General features: G+C 42.5%; 1 long non-coding RNA gene across 2 annotated transcripts in view; it reads left to right on the top strand.

Moving 5' to 3' along the window:
• Positions 1-12,684, top strand: part of LOC119620084 (uncharacterized) — a 485,174-nt gene that overhangs the window by 119,855 nt on the left and 352,635 nt on the right. For both annotated transcript variants that reach the window (XR_005236529.2, XR_012091946.1), the window contains 2 exons: positions 7,018-7,086; positions 10,001-10,113. This is a non-coding gene — a long non-coding RNA (uncharacterized lncRNA). The remainder of the gene's footprint in view (positions 1-7,017; positions 7,087-10,000; positions 10,114-12,684) is intronic.

The raw sequence follows: 12,684 nt of genomic DNA, 5'->3' as shown, positions 1-12,684 counted from the left end.
CCTGTTAGGAAGGTAAGGAAAGAGTTTTGGGTTATTAGCATAGTTTGCACAAGGGTGCCTAGTTTATAAATAGCAAAGCCAAAATGTTGTTGCCAAGGGCCATATTCCTAACAGCTATAAAGTCTTTCTAGAGGGAAGGGACATATTATTTACTGAACATATAGTATGTGTCGGGGTCACTTAATTGAACACTTGTGACATTTCTGAGGGTGACCAGAACTCTGTAAAGGAAAACACTGCAAGCACTGGTAGGCCAGGCACACCCATCTGGATGCCACCATTACATCTATTAACCAGAGCTTGAATGGATGACAGGTATGCTGGGATATTGATTTCCTTAGCTTTCCTGCTGGCTGGGCAGGGCTCCTCACCTCTTCACTATAGCTCCCTAGTCAGTTTACCCAGCATGCTCACAATCAGGGCACAGGCTGCCCTGGTCTCTATAACCTTGCCTCTACAAGCAATGGATGCTACGTATTCAACAGATGTTTCAGCCCAGAGGTATGATGGGGGACTGCACTTTGCATTTCCATCCTCTGGCCACTTTTGAATGTGAGTGAAGTCTCCCCCAGTCCTTTGAATGAGACGCATCAGGTTGGTAGGTTAGTGCTTGGAGAAAGCCCCCATCTGCTGGAACAGCAGTTAGACTTTTCAGTTCCTCACAGTCCATTTGCATCCCACTGACTCACTTTGCGCACATTTTGTCTGTTGGGGTTTCAGTTGAAGACACCCTTCTTCACTTCCTCTCCTCAAAACGGTCATGTCTTGTGTTCCAAGAAACACGGCTGCTCCAGTATTAGCCATGTGTCATGGGTGGCCCCGGCACCTCAACCTGAAGATGGGCTTCATGGACAAGTCCTTAATCAATGTGCAATTTCTATTTTTCTTTTTTATATGTTACTGTTTGGGGCCAATTATATTTTTAAAAGGGCACTTCTTTTTCTCTTACTAGGTTCATCAAAAACAGGAAGTCAAAGGTCTGAATACTCTTCCTGTGAATCAACAGAGAAAGCTTTCTCATCTGAGCCCATGAATACGCAGCCTAGGGTCACTGACTTGTGAGAATGGAGGGTTGCAAGCTGGACCCTGGGGTATCAGGCAGGCAGGTATGGGAGATGGGAGCTGTCTCTCCCTTAAACCTGGGAGGTACTAAGTAAAAGAGGCACACAAGAAATGGTGGAGTGACAGGGGTGGAGCCAGGGCAGGAACAGCTTCATTCCAGGGTGCTACGAATAAGGTAACAGGAAGTGCTCACTCGCAGATCAGATGTACCATGCACTTCGGTAGCAGTGCAACTAGAATGACAGTCCTGGCCTTCTGGGGAGCTAGTGAGAGGGGTGGCTTCGTGTGGAGGTGTGGCGTGGTGGATGTAGGACATGGGTGCATTTCCACACATTGTGCTGGATCAAGCACACACACACACACACACACACAGACACAGAATTGTTCCACAGATCCCTTTGGCCTCGCTGATTCAGTCCAACACTGAATCACAGGTTATTAATTCACGATTAGCGATATACATTTCAATATTAACCAATGAGTCATAGGATCAAGAATAGAAAAGGGACTGATATGGTTTCAAATCATTCCATGATGTCACTGGGGTTGAAAGACAGTCCTTTCTTGACTGCTAAGTCGGCTGCTTGCTAGAGAGGAGCCATTCCGCCTGCTCTTGTCAAAACAGGCCTATGTGCCTTCTGTACCAGCCACCTGCGTGCTTCTTCCCAGAGCAGAGGTAGGGTGAGTGAGATCATACGTAGAGAATGCTGGAAGATCTGGAAACAAAGGCCCTCTACATCTAGAAGCTATTCGGTCACTATCCCCTGTCCAAAAACGCAGCCTTTTCTGCCTCTGTTTCTGAGTGCTGAGAAAGCATAATAGCATCTGTGCCAAACCTGCCAATTCCTCTCATTCCCACCAGCTTTACCTGGAAGCTGTGCTCAGGCCAGGCTCTGAGCTTCCATCTGAGCGTCTCTTTTTCTCTTGCCCACACTTTGAGCCTGCTTTTGGCAAAACCCTGGCCTAGGCACCAGTTTCCTCTGCATCGCTGACTCTTATGTGCTGAGCCAGATATCTGGGGTGGCCCATAAAAGCCAGTCTTTCTCTGAAGATGTCATTTGTGGCCTTTGGCCTTGTTCATCTCTTCATTTTTTTCATCTAGATTGTATTCGAATGCCTGTCCCTATGCCATCTACTGTGGGGTGAGTTGGGGGGACAGAGGAGGCTGTATGACTCATGTTCTTGTGTTGCTTCAAGTCCAGCAGCAGATCAAGTCTGTCTATGCAGCAGATACAAGGGACCAAATGATCAACATGATTACAGGAGCTATCTCACCATAGGGATACCTATGTAGGTAGCTTGTGTCATCTGCTGCCAGATCTAATGGTTAAACTGAACCCAACTCTCCCTTCCTGTGAATTTTAGTCATTTTTCCAGATTCCTTTCTCTGGAGCCGCACACACACCCCCGTCTTTCAGAATGAGGGGTTTTTGGGTATGTGAAGATGACTATCTTTCTTCCACTGCCTTCTCTTCCAAGGGTAATAGTAGTTTCCTAATTCTCACCTGTTTCACCCATGTCATTGGGTCCAGACCTGTCCCTGTTTGATTGCTCCCTTCTGAATATATTCCAGCTTCTCAATGTTCTTATTGAGTGGGAAATCTAGAACAAAGTACAGTATTTCAGAAATATAAACAAATGAAGAATAATAAAAATAATAAAAAGGAGCTTTGTTGTGTGTGTGTGTATGTGTGTTTAACACATGGGTAGAGAGATGGAACATGTTTTTATTTCTAATTTTACATAATGCAAATTCAGTTCAAAGACTTCTCAGTACAGTATAATTGATTTTGACTTTCTTAGATCATAATATATGATATTTTTATTCTCTAGTGTTTTTATGCTAAGTTCTAAGAAAGCTTGATGAAAATACCTGACCTACTTCTCTGGGCAGGTACTGTGGCTATCAGGCTCTCAAGTCAATCTTAACTTCCACTTGACCCTCCTCCTGTGGTCATGGCCTTAGCACCTTGAATGGTAGATCCTCCACAATGTGTCCATTTCTAAGTAGCTCCCTAATCTAGTCATATATATTGCTTTCTTTCCATGTCAAAGCTATAACCAAGACCTGCTTTGATGGAGACAGCTCTTGAGAAGACTGGCATAGATTATTCACTGAGTGGCTTCAGGATTGGTCACTCTATTCATAGTCTCTGTGACTAGTGCTCAACCTGAGTTCATTCCTTTCCTATACTAGGGAGTGCACAACCTGTGCAACCACACATGGCGCCTGAATGCAGATTGCCTGTGATGTCTGCCTTTAAAGTACAGACCAAAAATCCCATTTCTAGTCTGTCTTGGGAGACGCTGTTGATATTTCCAAATATCTGGGTTGTAGGTATAGTAGATTGGCATTAGGCATTTATTCCAACTATGTATCTCCCAGAATCCCTTGCAGCTAGAGTCATGGAAGCAAAGCAGTTTCCATAATTAGATGTGTCTGTGCAAGATTTGAAAAGAGGAAATGTGATGAAAGGAGAGAGTTCTGCAGCTTTGATGGCTTTTGCTGGCATGCAAGGTCTTGAAGATGCAGTGCTTTTGTGCAGCAATATTCTACTGTATAGCCACAGGCTTCATGTGAGTAGATAAGCGATTGTAGCAGCCTGTTGGTAGTTTCTGGATCTCACAGCTCCGGGGTTGTGTTCTGGAACTCAACCATTCCTGTGGCACCCCCACCTTCTAACTGGGGTAGAGGGAGCAGCTCCCTTGAAGGCCGGTTCAGCAGTGTCATACTAGAAGGCATTCCTGGATCCAACATTCAGCCTACCTTTCCAGCCCCTCCAATAGTTGTATGAACACTGAATTCCCTGTACTAAATCCCTTTCAGTTTAAAATAGCTAAAATAATTTCTGTTTTCTACCTCTGAGTTCTGCCAGATAGATTTATCAAAGGCAGTATAAAAAAGGCGATTTCAACACTTACTTTAACCTCAATTAAAAAGTGTTTTGTGACTGTTGCTAATGACTGCATCTCAAGAGCACTGTAAGGACTTGAGTTCTAGTCCTGTCTCTGCTGCCTATGTGTCTGTGTGTGTGACCTTGAATAAGTCACTTCAGCTTTCAAAGTTCTTTTCCTTGTCTATCAAACTGGGCACATAACGCCTGCTTTGTATATGTGCCCATGAGTGGAGAGAACGTGAATGAAAGTGGGCTTAGGGCAATAAAATGTGACTGCTGTCTTTTTTCCTTAATATGATCTAGTCTCCCTATGAAACCCTATCCCTTCCTCAAGGAAAGTACTAGTTAGAAAATGTCTATTCATCACAAAGTGAGACATAAATAAAATATCCTGTCTTACATTTTGTTCAGGATTTTCTACGGCTAATGTGTTTGTCCATTTTGCTTTGCGTAAAGGAAGACCTGAGGCTGGGTAACTCATAAGGAAAAGAGGGTTATCTGGTTTATGGTTCTGCAGACTGCACGGGAAGCATGGTGTTCGCATCTGCCTCTGGTCGGGACCTTGGGAAGTTTTTACTCATGGTGGAAGACAACGGGAGCTGGCATGTCACATGGCAAGAGAGGAAGCAAGAGAGAAGGAGGAGCTGTCAGGCTCTTCTTAACAGTCAGATCTTTCATAGACTAACAGAGCAAGGACTCAACTCATTACCATAAGGGATGTGCCAAGCCATTAATGAAGGATCCACACCCATGATTTTAAAAAACCTCCCACCAGGCCCCATCTCCAGCCTTGGTGGATCACATTTCACATGAAATTTGGAGAGGACAAATATCCAAATCATATGAACTATTTTCAAACCAAATGTCCTGAGACAATCTGGAGAGAGAGTTGACATACATGCAGATGTTTATAAATGAAGAGATAGAAAGTTAGTGATTTGAAAGTCAGACAACTATCAAGATAAACATTAATATTATCTACCATGTCAGTTTAACGGCTTTCCAACAGATCTTGTGGAAAAGAGAGTCAGTTTATAACATCAAATAATACCACATTGATGGCAAACCATTCATCCCCCTAGTTAATATATGTTGAATATTTGCAATGTGCAAAGTTTTCAGTTAGATGTTGGGGCCCTATGCTAGATGTTAAAATAAGTATATCAGGGGAAATATTACCGTATATAAATTATACATCAGTTAACATGACTAAAAAGAAGACACAAAAATACCTCTCATAATAGGTATTCATTTTTCATCCTTAACAAAGCCTGTTTGTCGTGAATAACAGACTCACTGCACAATGTACTATAATTCATGTCTCTGTATAATTCATTGCTCTTTGCCACACCCATGCCTGCCTTTGTGCCACCATTGCTCTTCATGGAAACCCCTTCCCCATCCATCTCTGCCTACCCAATTCTCAGCTCCTTTTGGGTCCTACAGACTGTGAGAAAGCTTTGTTAATTCTCTTTAACCCAAATTAATCCCTCTCTGCTATCATAGTCTTTCATATATGTTGACCCTAGTATATACCATTTTTCTGTCTCGTATGAATTTTTTGTATTATTTTCCAGTTATTTAGATACATATATGTATATCATATTTATGTTTGCTATTTTAGTTAATAGAATTTGGCATAGTATAGCAGTAGGTAGTTAACTAAGTTTGTTGAATTCGATTTTGAATGGATCTTATATCTATTTCACTGTACTGAATAGTTGAAAGAAAACAGCCATAAAATAGATATTGGTGGGGCCAGAGTGAAAAACAACATCTAACTGTCCATCTTTCCTGTCATTTTCTGTCCTCTTTCTAGCCTCTGCTTGCCTACCTTTCCATGTGAACAAGTGCACACCCATCTTGTTTGAGGCAGATAATTTATTATCATAGGCAAGGGCTATTAGAGTGATAAGAAATGTCACCCTTGGGCTTGGTGCAGAGGTTCATGCCTGTAATCCCAGAACTTTGGGAGGCCAAGGTGGGTGGATCACCTGAAATCAGGAGTTCAAGATCATCCTGGTCAACATGGTGAAATCCTGTCTCTACTAAAAATACAAAAATTAGCTGAGCGTGGTGGTGGCAGGTACCTGTAATCCCAACGGCTCGGGAGGCTGAGGCAGGAGAATCACTTGAACCTGGGAGGCAGAGTTTGCAGTGACCCAAGATGGTGCCACTGCACTCTAGAGCAAGACTTTGTCTCAAAGAAAAGAGAGGAAAAGAAAAAGAAATGATGTCACCCTTTAGCTTAAAGTTTAATTCTATATAGCGCTAAGTGCATGACATATCAGGGAGGAAAAAATGTATAATTTACTTAAATCCTGATTAAACGAAATGAGTGAAATGCATAGGTGTATTCTGTAAGCGGTTATCCTGTTCACACTATTGAATTACTAGTTAATTCTAAGGGATGTATAGATCCCTTTGAATTAAGAAAGAGAATGAGAACAACAGAAAACCAGGAAAAAGACATATTCAAGAAAGAGTAGAAGGCTTGCAACTGCCCGCCTGAAGAAGTGAAATCTAAGGAGTCATTAAAAAAAGATTAATATTTTTAATAAAATGTAATACATTCATATAGAGTTTTAAGGTGTATAATTTTTTTACATATATCCTCTCATTAGACCTTCACAGAAACCCTACGTGGTAAGCATTATTCTCTCAAGTTTGCATATGAAGAAATGGACTTTAGTCCTGTGATAGTGTCTTTTTGACCTGTGCACCTACCAAATTTCATTGTAAATGATTTAGAGAAATATGCCAACCTGAAAAATTTATCAGCTACCATTTTATTTCAAGGTGTCAGACTGTACCCCTCATAAACTTCATACCATTCGGTGGTAGCTTTCCAATTAGGGTCAGAATCAGTCAATGTTACCCTGGAGCTGACAGAAAACAAAACGATTTTCTTTGAAATGAGAAGTTTGCTCTTTGTTCATGTGGGCAATAATGTTGGCATGACCATGATGATGAAATATGCATTCAGCTTAAAGTCTGCACAAAACAAAGGATGCTAAACATTCTAATCCAGATGTCTGTTTCCCTCTCTGCTTTGTAGTGTGTATCCATGCCAAATAGATACGGAGCTGGAAGGGGCATGACTCGAAATGCTCTGGGTTGATTACAGGTGAGTGAGAATGAACTCTTGTGTACTTTCAGCTCTCTGTCCAGCTGGTGTGTCACCAACTAGAAACCATCCAGAAGCATGAGCTGTGTGATCTCAGGAAAGAGATTAGGCAACAACTCTCTTTTGTTTCAAATAGAGGCATGAAAAAGTAAAAAGGTATTACAAATAAGCAGAATTTTTGCAAGTTAGCTATTCATCTGTTTAGCTAAGAAAATATCACTGTGCCATGCTCTGAGGACACACAGATAGAGACTGCACGGTTCTCATCCTTGAGGAGCCCACGACCTAATGGAGCACATGAATAGGCAAAAAAAAGCCATGCAAGAAGAATGTCTACAAGAGTGTGGAAGTGAGAGTGATGACCCATTTGAAGGGATGGGAAGCCTCCTAGAGCAGGGGATGCTGGTGGGTTCAGAAGCTAGTTTTAGTTAGTGGAGAGTAGGAAAATTATTCCAGGCAAAAGGATTAGTGTAGGCAAAGCACAGGAACAGGGTCTGGATGATTTGTTAAAATGGGCAGTGATTCATAAAATATGTGAAAAAATCCAAATTAAATTGGAGGAGAATACACATAAAAATAAAGAGAATTTCTAAAAGATGCTTCCATACTCAAAAGCTTACCTCACATGCCTCACTCTGGGGAGCACAGCTCCGGAGCAATGTGTCTCAAACTTTAATGATGTGCATAAAATTTAAATAGGAATCTTATTTAAATACGAAGTCTGATTAAGTAGATCTGAGGTGGGGCCTGAGATTGTGTATTTCTAACACGCTCCCAGGTGATGCTGAAGCTGCTGGTCTGCAGACTGATCTGGGGCTATGGATAACAAGTGGAAGAAGGGCAGGTGATAAGCCCAGCAACCCCTTAGAGGCCAGTGGTGTATGTGTGTATGCAGGGTATTGCCATGAGCCAGATTTGATGCTCTTGGGCAATGGGCAGCAACCAAATTTGTTTTGTTTTGTTTTTGAGACAGTGTCTCACTCTGTTGCCCAGGCTGGAGTGCAGTGGCATGCTCTCAGCTCACTGCAAACTCCACCTCCTAGGATCAAGTGATCCTTCCACCTCAGCCTCCTGAGTAACTGGGACTACAGACATGCAACATCACCCCAGCTAATTTTTTTGTATTTTTAGTAGAGACAGGGTTTCTCTATGTTGCCCAGGCTGGTCTTGAACTCTTGGACTCAAGCAATCCACCTTCCTTGGCCTCCCAAAGTGCTGGGATTACAGGCATGAGCCACCATGCCTGGTCAACCAGTGTTTTTAAACAGAGCAGAGACAAGATCATATCTGTGGCTGGGAGTGGTGGCACAGGACTTGAGGGTGTTGTCAGTAATCTTGGGATGAATACTGGGGGCCTGAAAATCACCAATGACAGCAAGCAAGAGAGGAGACAGTGGATTCAAGAGATACTTAGGAAGTAAGACAGAACATTATGATTGTCTGGGTTTGGGGGTGGGTGTGAGTAGAGGCAGGAGGAAGAGAGAATGACTTTTTTTTTCTTGAGATGGAGTTTTGCTCTTGTTGCCCAGGCTGGAGTGCAGTGCCAATCTTGACTCACTGCAACTTCTGCCTCCCAGGTTCAAGCAATTCTCCTGCCTCAGCCTCCCGAGTAACTGGGATTACAGGCACACGCCACCACGCACGGCTAATTTTGTATTTTTAGTAGAGATGGGGTTTCACCATGTTGGTCAGGCTGGTCTTGAACTCCCAACCTCAGGTGATCCACCCGCCTCAGCCTCCCAAAGTGCTGGAATTACAGGCGTGAACCATGGCGCCCGGCGGGAGAGGATGACTTCTAACGATCCATCATGGAAGAGAGAGGTTTGGTGTTGCTACGATGAGGTATATCATGCAGAAAAAGGAATCAGTTATGTGCAGAATAGAAAGGAGCCTATGTGTCATCCAAGCAGAGCTCAGAAGGCAGTTATGATTGGGAACCAAGGTCCAGGAGATCTGGACACAGACCTGAGATGTACAGGTGCCATGACACTATGCAAAGAAAGAAGAAGAAAGCAGAGAAATGAATGCAGGATTCAATAAGAGATGGTCTAGGGTGTAGGAGGAGATCAGCAGACAGTGTTATAGCATGTAGAAGCCAAGTGCTTCAGGAATTAGGTCATGTCCATGTCAAACACTGCAGAATGGTCACATAAGGATGAGGATGGATTTAGCATTCACGTAAGTGTTCAAGATGACTTTCGGGAAATGAGTTTCAGAAGCATTGTGGATGAAGGCCATGTATTAATGGGTTAAAGAGAATGTGGTAGGCAGAATACACCCTACCCCTCAAAGATGTGCCTGCCTTAATCCTTGGAGCCTGTGAATATGTTATCTTACACAGCAAAAGAGGCTGCACAGTTGCGACTAAGGGCACAGATTTTGACATGGGGAGATTATCCTGGGTTATCTGGGTGGACCCAATTTAATCCCACGAGTCTTTGTAAGTCAAAGAACCAGCAGGAAGAGTGTAAGAGAGATATGATATTGGAGATGGAGGAAGAGGGCCATAGGCCAAGGAATGTGGTGGCCTCTAGATGCAGAGAACCGTTCTCAGTTTATAGGCAGGAAGAAAATAGAGACCTCAGTCCTGCCAGTGCAAGGAATTCTGCCAACCACCTGAATGAGTAGGAAGTGCAGTCTCTTCTGGGACCTTCAGAATGGAGCGTGGCCTGCTAACACCTAGATATCAGTCTGCTGCGATCCATACCAGACTTCTGATCTATAGAACTGTAAGATAATTAACTGGTATTTATTTTAAGTACGAAGTTTCTAGTGATTTGTTACAGCGGCCACAGGAAAATAACATAGAACCATTAAGACTTAAGAGTAATGATAACAATGAAAACGTCAACTACTCTTTCAAGATGTCTGATGGTTGAAAACAAGATTCTGATACCTGGAAATATATTAACAGGAAAACCTTTGGAGTCATTTTCTTTGGAGTGGGAGTTGGGATGGTTTGCTGCAGACACCCAGATGTTTGATGCTATGTCCTTTTATCTTCACCTGCATGAGGCCGCTTGAGATGTAAGTACTGCTATTTACTGCAGGGAGTATCGTACACCTCCCCAGACCCCACATTTGCAATTTATGTATTTATATATTGACTTTATGTCCTAGAGCAATTTTAGATTTGTAGTCACACTGAGCAGACGGTACAAGGATATCCCACACATCCCATTCCCTTCCACACCACCTCCCCTACTGTCAATATCCTGAACCAGAAGGGTACATTTGCTACAGCGGAACCTATACTGACACATCATTATCATCCAAAGTCCAAAGTTTACATTAGGGTTCACTTTTGGTGTAATACATTTTTAAACCTAAAAATAGAGAGGTCCCATCAGCAACCTTTCGATGCTCGATTTCCTTCTTCACTGATTTCACGGCTATCGTCACTACATAGCCCATTGGAGCCCACACCATGGCTTGATATGGGTGTGCACACGCAGTCAAAGGCACCCTTAATGCTTGCTGCTCTGCAGCCTTCGACGTCTCTTGCTCAGCAGTCCAGCTATTACAGTAAGTGCTTAATGTGTGCTCCAGCATTATTGTGGTATCATTTGGATGATTGCATGCTGGGCCGCACAAGTCAGAGGCAGCAAATGCATTAAAGGCTCATCGTTATCGGCTTGCTGGGGATGCAGTTGATGGAATGGTGGTAAACCTCAGATGTTCCGCTGAGACACAATCCTGTTTGTACTCTTTCCTCACCCTGTCCCTTCTCCTTATTTTCTGTCCCTCATAGAGGCTGTTTCTCTATTGTTTGATGCAAATGTGTAGCCTGGCTGCTTTTCTCATCTTGCCCACCCGCTGGGATCGTAGGAATATGATTAGTGAAGAGATTGTTATTGGCTTTCAAATGAGAAAGGGTTTGGGGGCACTGTAGTAATGGGTCAAGGGTGTTTTTAAACATCTTCAGAAATAGGTATGTACATTTCAACGTACTTTGAACATATGTACATTTCAATGTACTTCAGAAATAGGTATGTACGTTTCAACTCCTGTGAGTATTGCAGTTGTTCCAGCTGTACTCATTTGGTGCGAGAAGCAAGACCTACGTGTATTTAATATGTACTAAATATGCCCTAGCTATAGATTCCAGTGCCACACCACTGATTTCTTAACACTAGTGAAGGTCTATAAATCAAAGCAAGTGCTTCCTTTACTTTTTCTGCATCCATCTATATTTTTCTTTTTCATCTGTTATATGAAACTATTATTATTTCGCATTTCTTTATGCTCAACCTTCCATCCAATTATTGGACACATTACAGGATGCTAGGCACTGGACTCATACAACTACTAACCGTAACAATTCTATTTATGATGATAAGGATCATTGGTCCTCTTCTGTCTCTCAGGTGCTCTGTGGGACTGAGCAGGTGTCCATGGACACATGCATGCTTTTAGGGGCACACCCATGCTCTTCTTTCCCACAGAGAGGCACAGAGCTGAGCATATTGCTTCAGACCCAGAAGAATCTCCTCCATCCCAATTGGGTACAATTGTGAAGGAAATGTGTTGGAGGAAGTCACCTTCTGTAAGCTGCTTATCCATCAGGTTGCACTCTGTGTGGGTGTGTATCCTTCCTATCTTGGCTGTCTTAGGTCTCCATATCCTAGGCAGTGGCCAGGTCAGTCTTTCTTACTATGGACATTTGGGCAATACAGGTACTGGACAATATAGGTAAGTTCACAACTAATTATCTCCCTGCATTTGCTCCAGATCTGTGGACCAAATCCCACTTACAAACTTGTCTTTTTCCTATCAACACTAACACGCCACACCTTTTTTCTCCTCACCTTCTTGGAATTCCTTGATGGCTTTCTGATATTTGAGGCTTGACAAAATTTATTCCTGCACTGATTCAGCAGCTAGGATTTATTAACTACTGTGAAACAGCAATTTTGCCAGGCGATGAAGATACTTAATTAAGACAATGTTTCTGTGTTCGAGAAGCATTGTCTACCTGTGACCTATTTTTAATGTATGTTTCCCTGAGTTAGGGGCATTCGACTGGTATGTACTAAGTGTCTTATTGGATGGTTCATCCTGGAGGAGTGGCTGATGGAGGCCGGAGTCAAACTAGGTGTCTGGGCTCATGTCTACTTTCTTCTGAGTATCAGAGGGCAGACTCTGATGTTCTCAGAGACAGATGTTCTCAGAGTCTTCGGCTGGAGGAAATGCCCTTGTTAATGCCATCTGTTGACCTGTAGGTACCACGTAGACCTCTCTAAGGGCCTATGGCTCATCAGGAGATCTGATGGACACCTGAATCTCACAAAGACTGACCTATGGCACTGTTGTGATGGGCAGGTATAGGCACATCTTGAAACATACCCATAAATATCAAGTTTGAATATTTTCAAAATTATAAGCTTGTATATAGCTTGTATATTTGCATTGTAATCCATTTGTACAGTACCTAATTCAATGCTAGCAATTGCTAATTTGGATAATTGTACTGATATAAATAATTCCTCTCTTTATTGTATGTAACACTGTGTCAGTGATATAAAAGCTATGTATATATATACATATATATATAATATACAGATGTATTGAAATAACTTTTCTATTTGTAAACATAAT

Source organism: Chlorocebus sabaeus, chromosome 3, assembly GCF_047675955.1.
Source record: "Chlorocebus sabaeus isolate Y175 chromosome 3, mChlSab1.0.hap1, whole genome shotgun sequence".
NCBI lineage: Eukaryota > Metazoa > Chordata > Mammalia > Primates > Cercopithecidae > Chlorocebus > Chlorocebus sabaeus.
This window is presented reverse-complemented; position numbering and strand designations above follow the sequence as displayed.